The sequence below is a fragment of the Equus przewalskii genome, chromosome 3 (assembly GCF_037783145.1).
Source record: "Equus przewalskii isolate Varuska chromosome 3, EquPr2, whole genome shotgun sequence".
Taxonomy (NCBI): Eukaryota; Metazoa; Chordata; class Mammalia; order Perissodactyla; family Equidae; genus Equus; species Equus przewalskii.
The window spans coordinates 104404819-104426501 of record NC_091833.1 but is presented as its reverse complement, the minus strand read 5'-3'; the positions used below and the strand labels follow the sequence as shown (position 1 = coordinate 104426501).

At 35.5% G+C, this 21683-nt stretch overlaps 1 long non-coding RNA gene across 1 annotated transcript in view; it reads right to left on the bottom strand.

Annotated features, from left to right (window-relative positions):
• The window catches only part of LOC139082354 (uncharacterized), a 96995-nt gene that overhangs the window by 2998 nt on the left and 72314 nt on the right, over positions 1–21683 (bottom strand). The window lies entirely within an intron of this gene.

Sequence of the window (21683 nt, the reverse complement as noted above, 5' to 3'; positions counted from 1 at the left end):
CATGTTCACACAAGAGAAACGAAAGCATATATCCGTATAAAAATATGAGGATGTTTATAGAATATTTATTTATTTTTGTCAAAAACCAGAAATTCTCAAGATGCCCCTCAATAAGTGAACAGATAAATTGCGCTGTATCTGCAGAATAGGATACCATTCAGAAATAAAAAGCAACAGTCCACTAAAACATTCAATGTGGATGGAATAATTATACTGAATGAGAGAATCAGAGGAAAGAAAGGGGTACGTGCTATACGACTCCACAAATATAAAATTCCAGAAAACTCAAAATAATCTGTAGTGACGGAAAGTGTATTTGTCATTGTGTGGAGATGGGACAGGTTGGAGGTGAGGCGGTGCAGGGGAGAAGGATTGTACAAGGGCCTGAGAAAATTTTTGAAGGTAACTGATTTCTTTGTTATCTTGATTGTGCTGATGTTTTCACCTGTGTATAAACACGTTAAAACATATCAAATTGTGTGTGCTATACATGTGCAGCTTATTCTGTTTATATTATCCCTGAATAAAGCTACTAAAACAAAACAATTGAAAAACAAAAACTAAATGTGAAGGGGGAGCCTAGAGACTCTTTCAAATTATTCATTTGATCTTATTTTGGAAACCTAGAAAGCCACTCTTGAATCTACAACAATTTCTTGCTACAGTTGTTTAATTTCATTCGACAGAATAATTTTTGATAGTGCAAGTCTTCTGTGTCATGGTGGGGGTATTTGCAGGGAACTTTCTGTAATATTCTGTACCTTATACTCCTCTGCCCACAGAGGAGAGGGAAGAAGAGAATGAGAGGGCAAAAGAATTAACTTCAATAGTTGAAATTGCACACACACACACACACACACATATATATATATATACACACACAGACCCCATGCAATGTATATACATAGAGAGAGTGAGAGAACACACATATTTCAGAAGCATGGAGATCAAATAGTGGGAAAGAAATCAGCTTATTTTGTAAACTAATTCTAGAAAAATGCATACTGAATACACAGGTATCATCTAGCAATTCATGATCTTTAATTAGATGAAAAATAATTACTTTGTTTAATTACAAATATAAAAATATCTGTTTACCATAAAACTCCATACATTTTCCTCTCAAAATAATGTCTGCCATTAAAACACATGTCATACAGGATAAATTACAACGTGTGCTGCTAATGAAACAGCGTGTTCCTCACCATAGAAGCCAATGAATACCACGTAGCACTCAGGAATTTTCCCAATGTTGTTATTAAAAGTTATATCGTGCAGCTTAGGCAGTATAAAGATAGCAAATAAAGAAGGGAAGAGAAATGTCTGTTTGTTCCTTCATTCCTCCCTCCCCCCTGTGATACCAATAGTCCAATGGGAAGTGTTTTAATTAAGAGTCAGATTATGTGAATAATCAAATGCTCATTTTCTCTGCGTTCTGCATTGGGGCATGAGACATTCTTGTCTCAATAAGACAGGTGTTTCACACTTTCCTTTTGCCAATGTGACAAAGGATGCAAGATGAAACCTAGGGATCTTTCATGGAATGAGAAGGTGCCAACTGGAGCACATGGGAGGTAAACAGAAAATCTCACAGCTCCGAAACTCTGATTTTTAAGTCAATGCCCTTTTCTTACAGATGCGGACATAGAGGTCCTGAGAAAGGAAATGACTCCTAAGATCGCAGAGTACATTAGAAAAAAGTCAGAAATGGGACTGTATCTCAACCTTTGGAAGGCATTTAACTCAGTTAGGCTAAGAGAAATCTCCTGTCAACAAGACCTCGAATAGTCTCTATCCAGATAAATTAAAGGGAAAAAGTGCCTAAGAATCATATCTTAGCCAACAGTTATACTTTGACTTATTCAAACAAATTCCTCTATTAAAACTAAGCAGGTTTGCTCCAGTTAGGAGTAAAGTACTTTCAACTTCCCTTGACAATTGGTAATTCCTGAGAAGTACAAATTGGTGGGAATTAAATCAAAATTTCTTAAACGTTAGCATTATTGACATTTGGGGCTGGTTATTCTTTGTTATTGGGGGTTGTACTGTGCATTGCAGGATGTTTAACAGCGTCCCTAACCTCTACCCACTACATGCCAGTAGCCCCCCATTCCCTTAGTGACAACTAAATATGTCTGTGGACATTGACCCATAGCCCCTGAGGAGGCAAAATAGCCCCTAACTGAAAATAAGTGAGGTAAACCATCCCTAGGTGTTTATTCCTGATATTGTCTATTGATTATAAGCTTAGAAATATCTTTACTCATTCTGAGATCTTATATCTTTTCTCATCAATTTTTAAATGATGACCCTTTTTTTCTATATTTGACTTTACGTTTTATCCATATATAATTTGCTAATTGCAGACTCTCAATTTTTGGTATAAACATAAAATATGTATTTCTTCCGATCATTGCTTCAACTATGTTACACTGGTCACTCCTTTCCTGAAAAAGAATGAGTTGTTTAAAGAAAGCTCAAACCTATACCATAATTTTTGGTCATTTTTATGTTTTTAAGACCAGATTTTTTAGAGCAGTTGTAGGGTCACAGTAAAATAAAGGGGCAGTTACAGAGATTTCCATATACCTCCTGCTCCCACACAGGCACAGTCTCCCCCATTATCCACATTCCCCACCAGAATGGTACAATTGTTAGAAGTAGTGAAACTACACTGACATCATAATCACCCAAAGTTGATAGATTACATTAGGTTTCATTCCTGGTGTTGTAGATTCTGTGGACTAGGACAAATCTGTATGACATGTATTCATCATTACGGTACCATACAGAATATTTTCACTGCCTTGACAACTCTCTATGCTCCACTTACTCATCCCTCTCTTCCGCCATCTCTGGCAACCGCTGATCTTTTTCCTAAATTAGGACCCACCCTAACTACCTCATTTTAACTTAATTACCTCTTTAAAGACCCTATCTTCAAATACAGTCACATTCTGAGATACTGGAGTCTTAGGACATCAACATGTAAGTGTTTTTTGGGTGGGGGGCACAATTCTGTCCATAGCACTGTTATTTTAATACTATGTAGTTTCATAGTGTTTTTTTTTAACATATTTAATAAAACAGACTATGGAGTCAGACAAAACTCAGTTCAAACCCTGGCTCTTCAACTTTCTAGATACGGGATCTTGGACAGGTTACTTAATGTCTCTGAGCTTCATTGTCCTTATTTAAAAATGGGAATAACAATTGAATTACATAATATATTACAAATTACTTAGGACAGTGCTTGACATAAGGTGAATACTCAGTAAATTGCAATTGACTATTTCCAATTTGGTTAAGTTATTCTTAGATAGAAAATGATGTCTACCTAATACATATTCCTTATATCAAGTCATTTTCCTGAGTACTTTTATTTTTATTGTCTTTAATAGTGTTTATATAAAAATACGTTACCTGCAAACGTAAAAATAATTCCTCCCTTGACATCTGTTTATTATCTCCTTAAAGTTACCAAAAGTTATAAAGAAATGCAAAATTATAATGGCAATTTTGTTCCTGGCTTTAATTGTGACATCTCGTTTTTAATCAGCAAGTAAAATGGTTATTCTTGCTTTTTCATGTTAAGAAGAATGCTACCATTTTGTCAGTTTTCTAGTAGTTACCATTAGAGAGACATTATATTTTACGGAATTTCTGTTGTGTTTTTATTTTTTTAAAGATTTTATTTTTCCTTTTTCTCCCCAAAGCCCCCCAGTACATAGTTGTATATTTTAGCTTTGAGTCCTTCTAGTTGTGGCATGTGGGATGCCGCCTCAGCATGGCTTGATGAGAGGTGCTAGGTCCGCACCCAGGATCCAAACCAGCGAAACTCTGGGCTGTAAATCAGATGGCGTAAAGATCACCACTCAGCCATGGGGCTGGCCCCTGTTGTGTTCTTACGAATCCGTTAATATAATTTGTCGGATTATTCATATCCATCACAGGATTAAAGTTCTTTTTTCAAGGTGGATCATTTTTTAAAGATCCTGTTGAAATCAATCTTTCAGTATTTCATTTATATTTTTCACTTATATCCACAAATGACTTTATATTTTTCCTTTGGCTTTTCCTTTGTGAAGTATGAATGTGCTTCATAAAATAAATTATGCAATATTCCATCATGTTTAATTATCACAGTTTATAGAGCATTTAAATTAAACTTTTTAAATGAAAATTTAAAATACCTCATTTATCATTTTCTTGGTCTGCAATATTTTGAAGACATTTCCATGATAATTTTTGCATTTTTTCTATAGGTTTTATCTTTTCAGGTTTTTAAATCTCTTTTTGACTCAGCTTAGTAAGTTATGTTTCTTTTTTGCAAAAAAGATGTTCATTCCATAAAAATTCCTAAAAGCAAATTGTCGTACAAAGTATCATCCTGTAGAAACTTAGTCCTTACTCTCGTATATCTCTTGTCTAGTTCTAATTTTCAATCGTTGTTTTCTTCCTCTCTTGAATTTCCTGCTTTTTCCATTTTTTATAATTATTTATTTTCAAATAACTAGCTGTTTGTAGTCTTTCCCTTTCTGTATTTTTCAAATTCTTACATTTTTCTTTTTATCATAGTGACTATGTTTACTTTTTGTGACCACTTTTTATCCCTTTTCTAAATTCTGAATTTAACTTTTAAAAAATTTACTTTCTGTTTAAATTAAAAAAGATATAAATAAATTCTGCTTAGGTCATGATGAAGGAATTTTTTCTCAAGGGTTTGTGACTCTAATTTTTATACCTTTTTTAATAAATAAGGGGAGTATTGCTATAGCTGGGATTGCATTGTTGTTGTTCTGGTAGAGGGGGTGCTCAGCGTGAATCTCCTGGTAGTTGAGCCCCCAAACACTTCTTTTTCTTTTACCTAAAACCTTTATTTATTTATTTATTTATTTTGGAGGAAGATTAGCCCTGAACTAACATCTGCCACCAATCCTCCTTTTTTTGCTGAGGAAGACTGGCCCTCAGCTAACATCCGTGCCCATCTTCCTCTACTTTATATGTGGGATGCCTGCCACACTGTGGCTTGACAAGCAGTGCGTAGGTCCACACCAGGGATCAAAACCGGCAAACCCCAAGCCACTGAAGTGGAACGTGCGAACTTAATTGCTGCGCCACTGGGCTGGCCCCACCTTCATGTATTTTCATGAGCTGTCTTGTGAATAGATAGAAAACAACTTCAAGTAAAACTTAACTTATAGATTTTGACATAAACTATTTCAAGAGATAGGAAATGTCTATATTTTACATCATCATTTAAGAGAGATTATGTGAAAATTGTAGGAAAACAGAAACTTTGGACTGAAAATTATAGATATATAATTGAGAATTGTTTTATCATTAGAATATATATGTGTGTCTGTGTGTATAAATATATATGTGTGTGTGTTGATGGGGTTCAGGGAAGGCCACCCCAAGATGCACTACTCTGGTATGTGGACTATTTTGAGCTGAAGCCAATAAAGGCTCAGACTCAGCAAAAACATTTGACCTTTCCCCGCTAACTGCCTAAAGGAAATTTAAAATAAAGGCCTGTCTCCAGGTCAGGCCATCACCATAGATCCTGAGCCTCTCCCATGTATACACGTTATAAAGCTTTGTTTAATTTTCTCCTGTCATTCTGCCTCATGTGAATTTAATTCGTTGTTTGGCCAGAAGGACCCAGAGTGGGTAGAGGAAATGTCATCCTCTCCTACAGTACATATATGCATCGCATACAGATATATATACATATATAATCACAGAGATATAATCTTCCATCTGAAATTTTGTTTCACTAAAAATTGTTTCATATTTGAGGGATGAATTTCATGCCTTGGCAGTTGTGGGTTCTTGAAAAACTTATTTAACTTCTCTAATTCATGGTTTATGTCTCACAAGATTAAATGAGGGAATGCATTTCAAGGCCTAGCACAGTGCCTTGTTCCTTGTCTTACTCAATAAATCTTGTTGACAAAAGTATCTGATATAGCATCTATCTCCATAGCTACCCTTTTTTATCCCCCATCATCACGCCCCACCACTCAAGCTCTAGTTTTCTTGTACAGTCAGGACTGTTTCCGAAGGAAACATGAGATAGTTACATGGCTGGGTAAATATTCTACACTCCAAGTACCCAGGAGCCTCCCTTGTTTTGTCTGTTAAGATCTTCCATTTTTGGATTATATCCCAGGGCAGGTTTCATATCAAATGAATAATTGGCTTTTGTCTAATAAACCTGTTGCTTGCAGTGATTGTCCAAATTGTCCAATGAAAAAGCTGGTAAATCAGAATCCAATAGACTAGGATTCAAATGTTGGTTTTATGAACTTTATCAAGATATTTAATCTAATGTAAACTTTTTATCTTTATTTTCAAAATAAGTTAATCACAGTCAATACCCAGTGTGGTTGTGTGGACTGAATAGGGTAATACGAGCAGAAGTGCCAGGCACATGGGCACCTAAGAGGAAACATTGACTTTCCTTCTTTCCTTCCTTCATGCCAGTCATCTCCATATTCTGATACACAATCAGCTTTGGAAAATATTTTTTGTATGGTGAACACAACTACTTTTGAATATTTGAGCAATTTTAATTAGCCTAGGCATCATAGAAGTTTCTAAACACACATTCTGCTTTTGCTAGGTCTATACCTTAAGACAAATAACTCTAGTCAATTTCTATCATTTACTTCTGTGTATATAGGAGAGAGAGTTGGAATTGAGATAAAGATACACAGTCAGAGACAGACAGTCAAAAGAAAAGTCATGAAAGAGATGGGTGAGGCTTAGAGAGGTGAAGAGCATACACGCACAGAGAGAACTATTTAAATAGGAAAGGGACTTCCCCACCGTTCCAATGAGTGAGGCCTTAGAGTGACTGTGAGGTGCAAAATGGTATTTGCTGTTCCTTCATTCACTCCCACTTCCTTTGTGCTTCTCACGCTATCATCATGTGACCATGCTGAATTTGGTTTCGCCAGGACCATGGAGTATATGTATAGACTTCCTGGAACTAGAAATATTTTTAAAAAAATGAGATACACTAGTCAATGATTAGAAACATATAAAGTTGGATAATAGAGCTTCCAAAACATTCCAGTGCTTGATGTGTAATATAAAGTAACTGGCTCTACTCAGCATAACCTGTGCCAGTCTAGTCAATCTTAAGAGCTGCTAGTAAAAATATTATTGTGCTTAGTTTTAAGTGTTAACTTCTGTTCTTCAATATCTTGCATATCTTACATTACACTGTCTATGTTTTGTGGTTTCTTATATACAGTCTTTCTTCTCTTGAGTTTTCTGCCAGTGCTCATCCCATAGAGTTTCATTTTGATTTCATAATCTATTTCATCTCTCCTCTAATGTTTCATTTGCTTTCTTTCCAGGGTACCTCTGAAATCTTACATATGGTTCAGCCATTTTACACTTCCTAAAACATTTAAACACTTGATTAAATAAATATCTGCTCAAAAGAGCATAAAATACTTTGATTAAGTATATAAACACTCAAAAACACATACAGTTCTTATAAACACTTTATGTATCTGAACCATATGAAGTTTAAAATTGGTGACATATGTATAATGTCAGATTTGAAGAAATTCAGAGCTTAACATAAAAAAGATTAAGTAAACAAATGTCAGAAACACACTTTTTATAATGGAGCACAACTTGTCACCTGCTAGTAACAGTATTTATAAATTATTGGGTATGGTTTGTATGATTACTCATTGATTGCCTTTATTTGAAAAAGTTTTGTAAAGTTCATCATTAATTTATCATGAAAAATTTAGCAAACTGTTTATTAAAACAAGTCTTTACCTTGTTAAAGGCATTCACTAAGCCTTTAGAAGTATTATTAAATAAGACATTTTGGTGGTAGTCCTGTTAAAATTATACGGAAATCAAGTACACTCACCATCAGCCGTACTGCTGAACATTTATCAGAAGCCCGAGACAATGCAAAAATTTGTATAATAATTGGAAAAGAAGAGACAAAATTACTATTAATTTTCAAGACATAGGATCTAATTCATAAACAAATCCAAGAATATCTATAAATTATTCAAAGTAATAAGATGACAATAAAGACAGTGGAGATGCATAAGTGTACAAACCAGAGTGTTCTCGTGCACCATCTATAGCCAATGGAAATAGGAATAAATTATAACACATATAATAGCAAGAACTATCATAAAATGCATAGGTAAATCTAAAATAAACAAGAGTACAAGAATATTACAAATGAATTTTAAAATTTATTAACCTAAATTAAGAAAAAAGAGGCAAGCTAGACTAATGTTTCTGAATAAGATTCAAGACCATAAAAATGTCAGATAGCACTAAATTAATTTCTGAAATCAATGCAATTTAAATTGAAATTCCTCTAGAGTTTGTTGTGGAACTTGACAAGTTGATCCTAAAATTCCTATTGAACTGTAAAGGGCTAAGAATCTCTAAGATATATTTGAAGAAGAACAAAGTTGGGCAATTGGCCCTCTCATATATGAGCACTATTTTAAAAGTATGGTAATTAAGACCACATGCTATAGAGGCAATAAAAGACAGTTAGGTCACTGGAACAGAGTAGAAAACTCACAGAGCCACGCACACACACATTCACACACACAGACACACACGCACACAAACTATTTATAGGGCAGAGGTTGCATTACAACCAAATGCGGAGCAAATATATTGCTCACTAAATGGTGAAAGGAACATTGATTTTTTTATAGAAAGTAGATCTCTATGTCATATCATAGACAAAAATAAATTCCACATATATTAAAAGCATAAATATTAAAATAAAACTATCAAACTTTTAGAATAACATATAGAAGAATAGCTTTATGATATTAGTAGGAATGTATTATTTCACAGAAACTAAGAACAAACCATAAAAATAAGACTGATAGAACAAATAAATAACTTCTGCTAAAAAAAGACAATATACACAAATTTAAAATATAAGCCATAGGCTTTGAGAAGATATTTGCAATGCATATTAGTCAAAGATTTAGTGTCCAGGAAACATTATACCACCCTACATGTTATTTTCTTTTTAAAGGCAAACACCATCCCCCCACAAACACAAAATGGGTAAATCATATAAATAGAAAATTCACAAAATAATAGAATTGAATAAAGAAAAAATTATAAAGGTACACAACCTCACCAATGATCATAGAAAGGTGAATGAAAACAATGAAATACTGTCTCATCCAACAGATTTACAAAAATTAAAGAGTCTGATGATACCAAGGTAAGAAAGAGTATGAAGAAAAAAATGTCATAAACTAATAATTTAGAGATGTATACATGCTATAACCTGGGTATTCTTCTTCTTGGTTTAATTACTAAGAGAATTTGGTAAACTAAGTTTTGTTTTACAAGCTTAAAGTTTGTTCTGTAACAAACCACCATAAATTGAGTGGTTTAAAATGACAGAAATGTATTCTTTCATAGCTCTAGAGGCCAGAAGACTGAATTCCAAGTGTGGTAAAATTGGTTTCTTGTGAAGACTTTGAGGGAGAATGTGTTCCATGCTCTCTCAGAGCTTCTGACGGCTGTGGGAAATCCTTGGCGATCCTGGGTTTGCAGACGCATCACTCCAATCTTTGCCTACCTGTCAGGTGGCATTCTCTCCTTTGTGGGGCTCTCTCTCTGAATCTTTCTCTTCTTATAAGGACATAGTTATTGATGTGGGCCCTCCCTAATCCATTTTGACTTCACCTTTATGTGATTGCATGTGCCAAATCCCTGTTTTCAAACAAAGTCACATTCTGAGGTTCTAGGTGGACAATTAGATGACACTATTCAACCTAGCACACTATACACAAGGAGAAATGCATAACAAGAAAGTTTACCACAGCACTGTTTGCCATAAGGAATAATTTAAAACAACAAAATGACCATTAGTATACCAATGGATAGCCAGCCCTATTGATCTAGTGGTTAAGATTCTATGCTGTCACCACTGCAGCTCGGCTTCATTTCTGGTCAAGGAACCACACCACTCATCTGTCAGTTGTCAAACTGTGGCAGCTGTGTGTTGCCATGATTCTGAAATCTATGCCACCAGTATTTCAAATACCAGCAGGGTCACCCATGGTGGCCAGGTTTCAGCAGAGCTTCCAGTCTGAGACAGACTGGGAAGAAACACCTGGCCACCAACTTCTGAAAAATTGGCCATGAAATCCCTGTGAATAGCAGCAGAGCATTGTCTGATAGAGCGCAAGAAGGTGAGAGGATGGCGCAAAAGACCGGGGGTGTTCCGCTCTGCTGTCCACAGCGTCACTAGGAGTAGGAATTAACTCCACAGCACTAATAACAAGAATATCCATGGATAGTAAACAGTGGCATAGATGAACAATGGAAATCATGCAGCTCTTAAAATGAATGACCAAGATATCTGACTGTATGATACCTGACATATAAATAGAATAAATATGTAAAGCAGGACATAATTTTGATCCATATAAAATAAAATATACAAATATATGGTGCTCTGTACATCAATTTTAGGGCAATTGTTCTCTCTAAAGAGGGAAGGTGAAGAATGAGATTAAGAGTAAGTGAATGCTTCAAATATATTTGTAATATTTTATTATTTAAGTAGGGAGCTAGATTTGGATTGGGCCAAATACTAACATCTGATACAGTTGAATGGTGTGTATAGAGGAGATTCTCTCAGCCTCTATACTCTTGGTATTCTGGTCCATATTCTTTGCTGTGGGAACAGTCCTGTGCATTGTAAGATAGAACTTAGATGTTTAGCAGCCTCTCTGGCCTCCATCCACTAGGTGCCAGTAGCAAACCTCCCACCCCTTCTCCCCCGAGTTATGACAACCAAAATGTTGCCAAACGTTTTGCTCTGGGAGGGAAAAATCAACTCTGACTGAGAACCACTGGTATAGAGTATTTATTATATTCTCTTTATTTTTCTATATGTTTGAAATATTTTTTTTTTCTTTTGAGGAAGTGTAGCCCTGCGCTAACTACTGCCAATCCTCCTCTTTTTTTTTTGCTGAGGAAGACTGTCCCTAAGCTAATATTCATGCCTATCTTCCTCTACTTTATATGTGGGATGCCTACCACTGCATGGCTTTTGCCAGGCGGTGCCGTGTCTGCACCTGGGATCTGAACCAGTGAACCCCCTGCCGCCGAAGTGGAACATTCACAGTTAACCACTGCGCCACTGGGCCGGCCCCTGTCTGAAATATTTTATGATATATTATGATGAAATAGAAAAAGATATGTATATTTCTTGCATACCAAGTTTTCATAGACGATTACAATTGTCAACATGTAATCATAAAATATGCTGTGTTATAAAGTAAAGAGATAAAAAAGGCTTAAGTAACCCATGTAATTGTGATTAATTTTGTTTGAACTGTTTAGGACAGTCTATACCAAAGAAACGATATTTCAATTTCACCTTAAAGGATGTACAGTATTTTGCAAGTTCGGAAAGTGATGGAATAGTATTATAAATAGAAGGAACAGCAAGGAGATAAAAACCGTGTAATAGGGTTATGGAATGATGAGTTCTTCTGTGAAATGAAAACATATGACAGAGGTGTCAATTTTAACGTCTTCAATGGTGGTAGCATATATGTGTAGAGAAAATAGATATAAGGAAACTGAGAGCAGTGTGGCCTATGAAAAATTGGAGAGAGCATAAACAGTGAAGATTCAGTCTGCATGTTTCATGATCCCTGTGTTCAAACGTATGGAGGAGACTAACTAGACATGAAGCTGGCAAGGAATGACTGATGTCATTGAAAAACAAAGTTAATATTCCTGTAGAATGTTGACATGTTAAAAATTAGCTTGAGGGGCCGACCTGTTGGCGTAGTGGTTAAGTTCATGTGCTTCATGTTGGCGGCCGGCAGTTCACCGCTTGGGATCCTGAGAGTGGACCTATGCACCACTTATCAAGCCATGCTGTGGCAGGCGTCCCACATATAAAGTAGAGGAAGATGGGCACAGATGTTAGCTCAGGGCCTATCTTCCTCAGCAAAAAGAGGAGGATTGGTGGCAGATGTTAGCTCGGGGCTAATGTTCCTCAAAAAAAAAAAAAAAATAGCTCGAAAGATAAACAACTTCATGGATTGGAAGTCTTAGTATGGTTAATATGTCAACTCTCCACAAGTTGATTTATACATTAAATGTAGTCCCAAATATAATTCCAGCAGGACTTCCTTTTAGAAACTGACAAGCTGATTCTAAAATTCCATATGGAAATGCAAAGCATCTAGAATATCAAAAGCAATCTTGTAAAAGAACCAAGTTGGTGAATTTGAATTACACATGCTTGAGAGTTACTATAAAGCTACATAATCAAAACACGTGGCAGTGTGTACGGATCAACAGATAGATCAGCAGAACAGAACAGAGAGCTCAGCAACAGACCCACACTCACTCGGTTTTTGGATTTTCTAAGAGGATGACAATGTAATCCGATTTTATTTAGTCTTTTCAACAAATTTCATTGGAATAAAGAGATACTATAACTCGCCCTGTCCATCCCAACATAAAAAAAAATTAAATCAAGATGCATCACAGATCTAAACAAAAAAGATAAAACCTTAAAGCTTTTGGAGGAAAGTATTAGAGAATTTCTTTGCGATTTGAGGCTATGCAAAGATTTCTCAGACGAGAGACAAAAACGATAGTGAAAAAACAAATTGACAAATTAAGACCTCGTCAAAAATTAATAACAAGTTTTACAATGTTTGCTCAGAAAAAGATATCATTAAGAAAAATAATAGAATTACCACAGAGTCAGAGAAAATATTTGCAGAAAATATATCTGACTAAGAACAGGTGTCCAGGATACATACACAACTTCTACAACTCAATAGTAAAAAGGCAAACAAGCCAACTGAAAAAGAAGCAAAAAATTTGGACATGCCACAAACAAACCTATAGGAATAGCCAATACACACTTGAAAACATGCTGACTATTACTTGAATCTGGGAAAAGGTAATCAAAAGCCCAATGAGATACCAGTGCACACCTCTCAATAATAACGAGTGTTGGGAGTAAGTCGAGAAATTAGAATTGTCACAATTTGTTGGTAGAGGTGTAAGATGGTACAGCAGGTTACAAATAGGTTTGGTCATTTAAAATATCTGTTTGTCCAGAAATGTGTTCTCCGTTAGAGAAAAATCTTAAAAGGGGCTCCTCATTTCTGCAACACCATGAATATTTTATGTATACTATTCAAAAACTTCCCACAGCAGTAGCGCTGCACTTCACATGTTAATGTAACGCCTAAGGTCATGTCAATTATAAAATCATGTACAAGCCTTTGGTGCATACTTGAGTTTTCATATATTCTGAAAGGTGTTCCAGGATATGCACAATTAGAATTAGAATCAAATTTTTTCGAGGGAAACAGTCATATCCGTATTATTATTTTTTTATCCATACACTACACAGAATTGTTGTTAGGTACAACACATATGCTCTTTATTATAGTCAGACAAATAATAGAGCGTGATAACTCTTCACTTAAGGATGTATGTCTTTCAATAGAATGAAATTCCATCAGGGCAAAAATTTTTTCTTGTTTACAGTTGCTCAGTGCCTAGAATAATACCTAGCACATGACAAAAACTCTATGAATATCTGTTGAATGAAGGAATGTGACAGTCAGGGTATAATATCTGCAAGGATATGAATGTTTATGAGTATACTATTTGTGTGTCTTCATAAAAATTGACATTTTAAGAGGCTATGTGACTTGCTGAATATCTACAGTTAATATATATTATTTTGCTAGAAATTAAAGACTTTTTTTTATCTGGGTGGATTTGTTTAGGTGCTTTAGAATTTTACTTTGAATATTCTATAAAGCATAAATTTGTATTTACATCTTTTAATAACGCATGCTGAATTACAATTTGGGGACACAAAGGCTTATATAAATGCGTGGTGAATTTTACGTTTGCACATTTCCTATTCAAATGATTTTCACAGCTTATGGGGCCTTCAGTTAGAGGCAATCCCTCTTTACGTTTCACGGCTATGAAAGAAGATCTGAAAGAGACCCATTGTTTCCCCACCAATTAATTTCTCTCACAATAGGTTGGTACAGTGTTTTTAATATGTTAACACCTACATTTTGTCATTGCCACTTTTTCTTTGTACCTGTATAAAGTATTGTTAGGAGTCAAAATCTTTTATTCTTACATTATGCATTTTTTATTTAGGTTTTTGGGGAAAATTTGGGTAATTTTATTTATTAGGTTTTCCTTTGACCATTTCTACTACTGCAGGTGAGTATTATATAGCGATTGTAGCATTTTTCCAAACTTAGATATCCATGTATCAGGAAGTTGATTGTTTCCTTTGTCACTTTGAGGATTATTCATTCAGAGGGATTGAATCTCACTTTTAAAAGTCAAGTTCTGATTCTGCAAATGTGTTTTACTCTCACTTCGCTTAATCAGTGAAGGGTTTTGGTAGAAAGCCAAGAAAGGAAATGACTGCTTTCATGTTTTCAGATTTAGGAAACATATAACTGGCTTGAGAAGTGCCCAATAACGCATCTGCAAATAGCTCTTCCAATTAGAAGAAAAGAACTTAATCACAGTGTTTGCCATAATTACACTTCAAGAATGATGTTTTAAAAATAGCATGTTTCTGATAATTTAAGTGAAACACTTTCATTATAAAAAATAAAGGAGAAATACAATAAAATGGCATAGGATGGAGATAAAAGACCCCAGGTAAATCCACTGATGACGCTTGGGTACATCATCGCTGTTATCCATCCGCTTACTTGGCAAAGGAATATCATAATGTATCTGCTATTTTGTTATCTGAATATATTGTTTTTCACTTAGCAATAATCTTGAGTGATTAAATATTCATCTGCAAGGTGACTTTTTATGACATTTTAGTATTCCATTAGTTGGATATAGAATCCAATCACTAACTATTGCACATTTTAGCTGTTTCTGATTGCAATGAATATCTCTGTCCCTACTTCCAAATCTGATATGCTTTTTATAGAGTATGCTGGAGTAAAAATGGCACTTTCCATTAGCCTAAAATATTAACAGGAATGGCTGATAAAAATGATGATTGTGACATAGCGGAATATGATGTAGTGTGACTCTGGCTCTGATCCAAGTTAATGAGAAATTAAGTTCATTCAATTCTCTGGTTTTCAGTTTCTTCTTCTGTAAAGTAGGGATTGGCTTGGATAATTACTGACTATCCTCCAAATTCTAATATTTTTGTACGGCTCTGGATGCGTCTTAAAGATTTATGGTGTACGACGCCTGAGTACAAAGCAGGAGACAGTTTTATCCACAGTTTTGAGTTATCCACCCAATCTTAACCTTCACACTATTCCATATTTTCTGACCTTGAAGATCTTAGCAGAGATGGTTCCTCATCTTTAGGAGTATGAGTGAAGGCGAACACTAGCAAGACAAGTGCATCATATTGTTAGGCAGCCAACCATGAGGACTCCAACTTTCAACAAGGACTCCCTCAGCAACGAAACAAGACCAGACTGAATATGTTCTTTTCTTTTGAACATTTACTTGTTTGGCATTATTTTCCTCACTTTTACTTTCTGCTTGTTGTTATTCTGATTTGCACTTTACAATGGGCTGCAAGAGGCAAGGAAGTGGGGATAGTAGAATGAGCCATGTCACAGAGGACCCAGTACATACTGCACCCAAAGCATGCTGTGAAGTGACCTTTGTGGATCTCACAACTGTAGCAATAGATTTCCAAGATATTTGAAAAGCATGTGTTGAGGTGACTTGAACCTAACTCCTCAGTGTCATTCTCCTTAGATGGTATTCTTGATTTACTGGCACTGTGATCTGTCTAAACATCCTATATCATCTAGTCTTTAAGGGAAATTTTTATTTTTATCTAATATATTTCATGACTGCAGATTTTTACACATTTCATAACTATTGGATTTTCAAGGCTGACTGTGCCAATAACAAGTCAGAATGGCCCTACCTTTCTGTGTGCCTGCCAGGAAATTCTTTTAAAGTGTCAGAAATTATATTGAGTAATATAGATTTCTCTAGAAAGATGAGGCCTATGAGAAGGAAGTTATTACCTCTAAGATATGGCCTTGGTCATTTCTGGGAAAAGGTTTATGACAAAAATGAACAGTCAAGATAGTCTTTCAATATTTTGTCTCCTCAAGGAATATTGATTATTCTTTTCATATAATGTCAGGAAATAGCATTTAACTTAGTAACAAACTATCAAAAGGGACTGTACTAGATTGAAACTAGCTATAACCAGACAAAGCACGGTATTGAGTTGAGAAAAGTTTGGATAGACTAGAAAGGACGTTTTGGAGTCAATGGAAAAATCTGAAATATGAATTAAATGAACAAACTTTTAGTGATGTGAAATGTCAATCTAGGTGCCATATGCAACAGCCTTTCCGGCCAAAGGTCTATTCTTTATACATGGGTAAGAGTTTAGATGGAGTCTCGACCCTAAGAAAAAGGGTATACAAAATGCCATGTTCTGAAGGTCTAGAATATTACTAAGTAACTGAACCCTTAGGATATCCTAATCCTTACTTAATTTTATTCCCATGGATGGACATCTATTATAATCCTCTTTAGTACAGGTGACTTGGGGGGTATATTTGTAGACATACCTATTTCAGAGAAATGGGTAGATAAGTGTATCTTGGTTTAGAGGGGACAGTTAATAAGAACCAGGTTGAGTCATTCTGATCAAAACAGAGGCTCAAGCAGTTACTTTGAAAATTCAAAGATTGTTGATTATAATCTGTTTTTCATAAACATTCAATGCCATTATATCATCACTGTTTTCCTTTCTTGGTAAAACAATCATCTTGATTAATTCCAATTAACACCTACTCTGTCCTGACCCATGCAGATGAACAAGGCTGAAGAAAACACAGGAACATAAATAATAACTGGTCTACTTTTACATTCATGATCCCGAATCTTGGCCCTTATTGCTGTCCATGAATCATATTCCACTTCCAAAGTCTATTCTCTGCTTATCTTTTAGACACTATTTCCTACCTTCTCCTTCTCCTCAAACCTCTAATACCTCCTCCTCCATCATCATTTACAGATGATGAACTTTCTTATACCATTTAGACAATTGTAGGAATCAAAAGAAAACATCTACAAGCTCCGACTACCACATTTGCCCACCAAACTTTCTCTGTACCCAGATACTCTCCTTCACAGCCTGGGAACAGGGATTAATTACACTTGCTTTTACACAAGACTAACTCCCTCTCACAAACACAAATACGTGACTCCAGTAATTCACCCCTCTCTCTCACAACATAAATTCTTCTCTGGTGAGTTATTCATTTCTAAACATACTGTCATTTCTCCCATCTTAAGAAATCTCTTTCTTGTCTTGACTCGCCATTCCAGCTTTTGCCTCATTTCTTCTTTTTGCAGTACAGTCTCAAAAGAGTTAATTATACCAATGTTTCCAATTTGCCTTTCCCAATCTCTCGTAAAACTTCTCCAAGCAGACTTTTGCTCCCACCATTGCTCCAAAATTATTCTTTTCAAGGTCACCTACTAAAGTTGGTGATCAGTTTTTAGTATTCATCTTACTTGATGTATCACAAGCATTGGATACAATGGAACTCTATTTCTTTATTGGCCTTCCGGGACCTCACATTCTTGATTTTTCTTCTGTATTGATGGTCATTAGTTCCTCAGGGCTTGATCTTTGAATATACCCGCTTTAAAGTCTATGCACTCTCCACAGTGATAACATCTAGTTTCATGGATTTAATACCATCTATCTGTCTGTCCATCTATGTATCTACCTACCTACCTATCATCTATCCATTCCACAACTCTCTCCTAATTCCAAACTCATATTTCCAACTGCTTACTAAAATTTCTCCATATGAATATCTAATAGGCACTTGAAACCTAACGTGTACAATTGAGTTTCTAATTTTTTCTTCCTAAACTTGCTCTGGTCCAGGTCTTCCCCATCTCAGTTAATAAACCATAGGCTAAAATTTGGGTCCATTCTTGACTCTCCTCTTTCAAATTTTACATTTAATCCATCCACAAATCTCGTAACTCTACATTAAAAATACATCCAGAATATAACCACTTTTCAACACTTCAGTCACTATCGCCTTTTTCTAAACTGCAAATATCTCTCTCTCGGATTATTACAATCTTCTCTTTGCTTGTTGTTTCCTCTTTTCAGAGCAATCTCTCTCTCAGGCATCTATACACATATATAGCTCACACCTCCACCTCCTCACTTTCTCATTGAAGCCTTTCCTAGCAACCTATTTGCAATTTCCTCTAGCAATCTCTACTCCAATACATGCTTTATTTTTTTCTCTAGCACCAATCACATTCTACCATGCTTTATGTTTTAAATATTTAATGTTGTCATCTTCTCTCTCAACACAAGGATGTAAGTTCTCTGACAATAAGAACCTTTTCTTGTTTTATTTATTACTAGGCACACAATAGAAATTCAATAACTATGAAAAAATATTAATCTAGAATACTCTTTTTGTTTGCTAGTAAATACTATTCTTCATTTAGATTCTAGAATGTGGGCCAGTGTGGTATTAATATTGGACTTTATTTATGTTTTCATATGCTATGGTTATGAGAAAACTACAAAACACTCATTCCTACATTTAAGATTTTTTACCCCTGTCTCTCAGGGGAAAATATTGAATGATTAAGGGTATTTTGGCCACCACTCTTATGTCTGCTTATTTCAGGAGGATATCTGTTAAGCTTCCTAGCTCCCTTGACTAAAATTTCCATCTTCCTTCCGGTCCTAATTCAATTGTATGAAAAGTTCGACGTGATTTGTCTTAACACTTACATTCCCCCATCAAGGCAAATGTGGTCTGCTCAAACATATGGTCTCTTTTGGACAATATTTTTACTTTAATTTATTCTGCACACCACTATGACTTGGCAATCTCTGGGGACCTTGAATGCCTGAATTGGAGGCAGATCCAATGAAGGCCTTTTTGGACTCAATGGCTAATGGGTGAATTGCTTGCCATTCTTTCAGAGACAGCAACATTAATCTAAACTGAAAAATTCATCACCAGCACTTATGGTTCTGAACGGTAGCATATGGTGTTAATCGGGGGAAGTTCTACCTTTACTATTATTCTGTAGGCCAGTGACTGAAATATTATTACAGTGAGAAAACCTTGCTTTTAACTACTAATCTTATGGTAGCTCTTCTGTATGAGAACAGAAAGGCAGTGTTTCTCCTGGATTTTAATTCTGGGCATAGGTATCCTAGAAGATTGCTACTGCAATTTTACCCTTATAAGAAGGAAGTAAGAAGTCGAAGATAAACATAAGTACTTTCAAGCCCTGTTAGTGACCCGTAGTTCTTTTTTTCTCCCCATAATTGCACCATTTCCTAAGATAAATTGAATAAAGATATATAACAAACTCATTTTTTGAAATGACGTATAAGACATAATATGTTTGGAAATATCACTATTCTATATTTTATCAACACATTTAAATTTAGGAAACAACCAAAGACATTCTGAATTGTGTTTGGCAAATCAATCTAGGTAATAAATATGAACAAATAGATATTTTTATAAAATTTTTTTGGAAGACGTCTCTCAAATTTATTAAACTATAGCATACTCATCAGAATAAATAAATACTTTACTAATTAACCTAATTTGAAGCAATGCACTTATACATATTTTCACAGTCTGGCATGTTTAATAGTCTCACAATAACATACAGACACTTCTGAATATTTTGGAAAAGAATATTCGAAGATATCTTCTTGAGTTAATATATGCACTATAATGATAAGAGCTAATATTTGTTAGTACTTTTCAAAGCATAGTATAGTACTTAGCACAATACTTAGCATAGAAAATATGGTAACACTTTTATAAACATCGCTCATTTTTCTTTCAAGAAATGTATATTGAATGCTTACTCTATGTCAAGTACTGTTTTAGGAACTTGGGATACATTAACAATCAAACAAAAAAATAAGGTCCCTGCTATCACAGAGTATTAGAGTGAGGGACACTAGCAGGAAGCAATAGACATAGACTGTAATAGATCAAGTAAACTACAATATTGTTATGGGCTGAATTTGTCCCCATAAAATTCATATGTTCAAATCCTAAGCCCCACTACCTCTGAATGTGACCTTATTTGGAGATAGGGTCTTTACAGAGGTTCTCAAGTTAAAATAAGCTCATTAGGGTGGGCTGTAATCCAATATGACTGGTGTCCTTAAAAAAGGGAAAATTGGAGAAAGACGCACACACAGAATGCCATGTGAAGATGAAAGCGGAAATTTAGGTTGTTCCCACAAGCCGAGAACACCCAGGACTGCCAGAAAACCACCAGAAGCTATGTGAGAAACATGGAACAAATTCTCATTCCCCTCAGAATTAACAAACCCTACCAATACCTTGACCTCTGGCTTCTAACCTCCAGAACTGTGAGATAATAAATTTCTGTTTTTCAGCCCCCAATTTGTAGTACTTTGTAATGACAGCCCTAGGAAACTAATACAAGTAGGTAAGATAGTATGGGAGAGTGCCTTTAAAGATGGCCGTCAACAATCCCTGATCTTTCCATTGGTGCATGCTACTCCTCCCATCATGAGGTGGAGTCTATTTATCTTTGTATCTGGACTGGTCATGCGACTGGCTTTGAAAAATAGCACGAGGTAAAAGTGAGGCTGTGGCAGTAACAGGAATAGTCTATAAAAAAGCTGATAGATTCCACCTCTGTGCTCTAGGATCCCGGTTGCCGTACTTTAAACCGGAAGCAGGTCTAGATTTCTGAAAGAAGAATGGCAACATGAAGGATAACTGAAGGATCCCAACTGCAGCCAATACCAATCGACAGACCATTGAGATGCTCTTTTACATTCCAATCCCTAGCTGATCCCCACCTGAGCGCAGCTGCATAAGCAACCTGAATCATCACCACACGTGCACAGAAAAACTGCACATCTGAGCCCTATCCAATCCACAAAACCGTGACAAACGATGCATCAAGTGTTGTTTTAAGTTTCTAAGTTTGGGGGTGATTTGTTACACAGCAATCTATTATTGAAAAATAGATTGATAAGCTGCAAGGAAAAAGCTTTTTAAAAGTAGGGTGAAGGAATTGAGAGAAAGTATTTATGTGTGGTGGTAATGGTGGGAGAGGGGGGATGCTGCAATTCTCACTTAATCCGTGCAACAATTCACGAGATGAATATAATTAATATCCTGTTTCCCAGAAAAATTAAGAGGTTAAGAAATGTGCCAACAGTTACCTTGTGAAGTCCAGATTCAAATTCAGGGTATCTGTCTAAATCACTCTATAAGATCAATTATTGGGAGTGGGAGGAGAATAGGAGATCATTGGTAGTTGTGAAGTGTCAGCCAAGTGAAGTGAATTTTGCTCTTCCAGATAACAATCCAGAAAAATATTTTTAAGGGAAAGATTTCAAGGAAAATGTGATGTTAATTTGTGCGTCAACTTGACTAGGCCATGGGTTGCTCAGACATTTGGCCAAACATTATTCTGGGTGTGCCTGTGAGGATGTTTCTGGATGAGATTTACATTTGAGTCTGTATACTGAGTAAAGCAGATTGTCCTCCCTAATATGAGTGGTCCTCATCTAATCAGTTGCAGGCCTGAATAGCACAAAA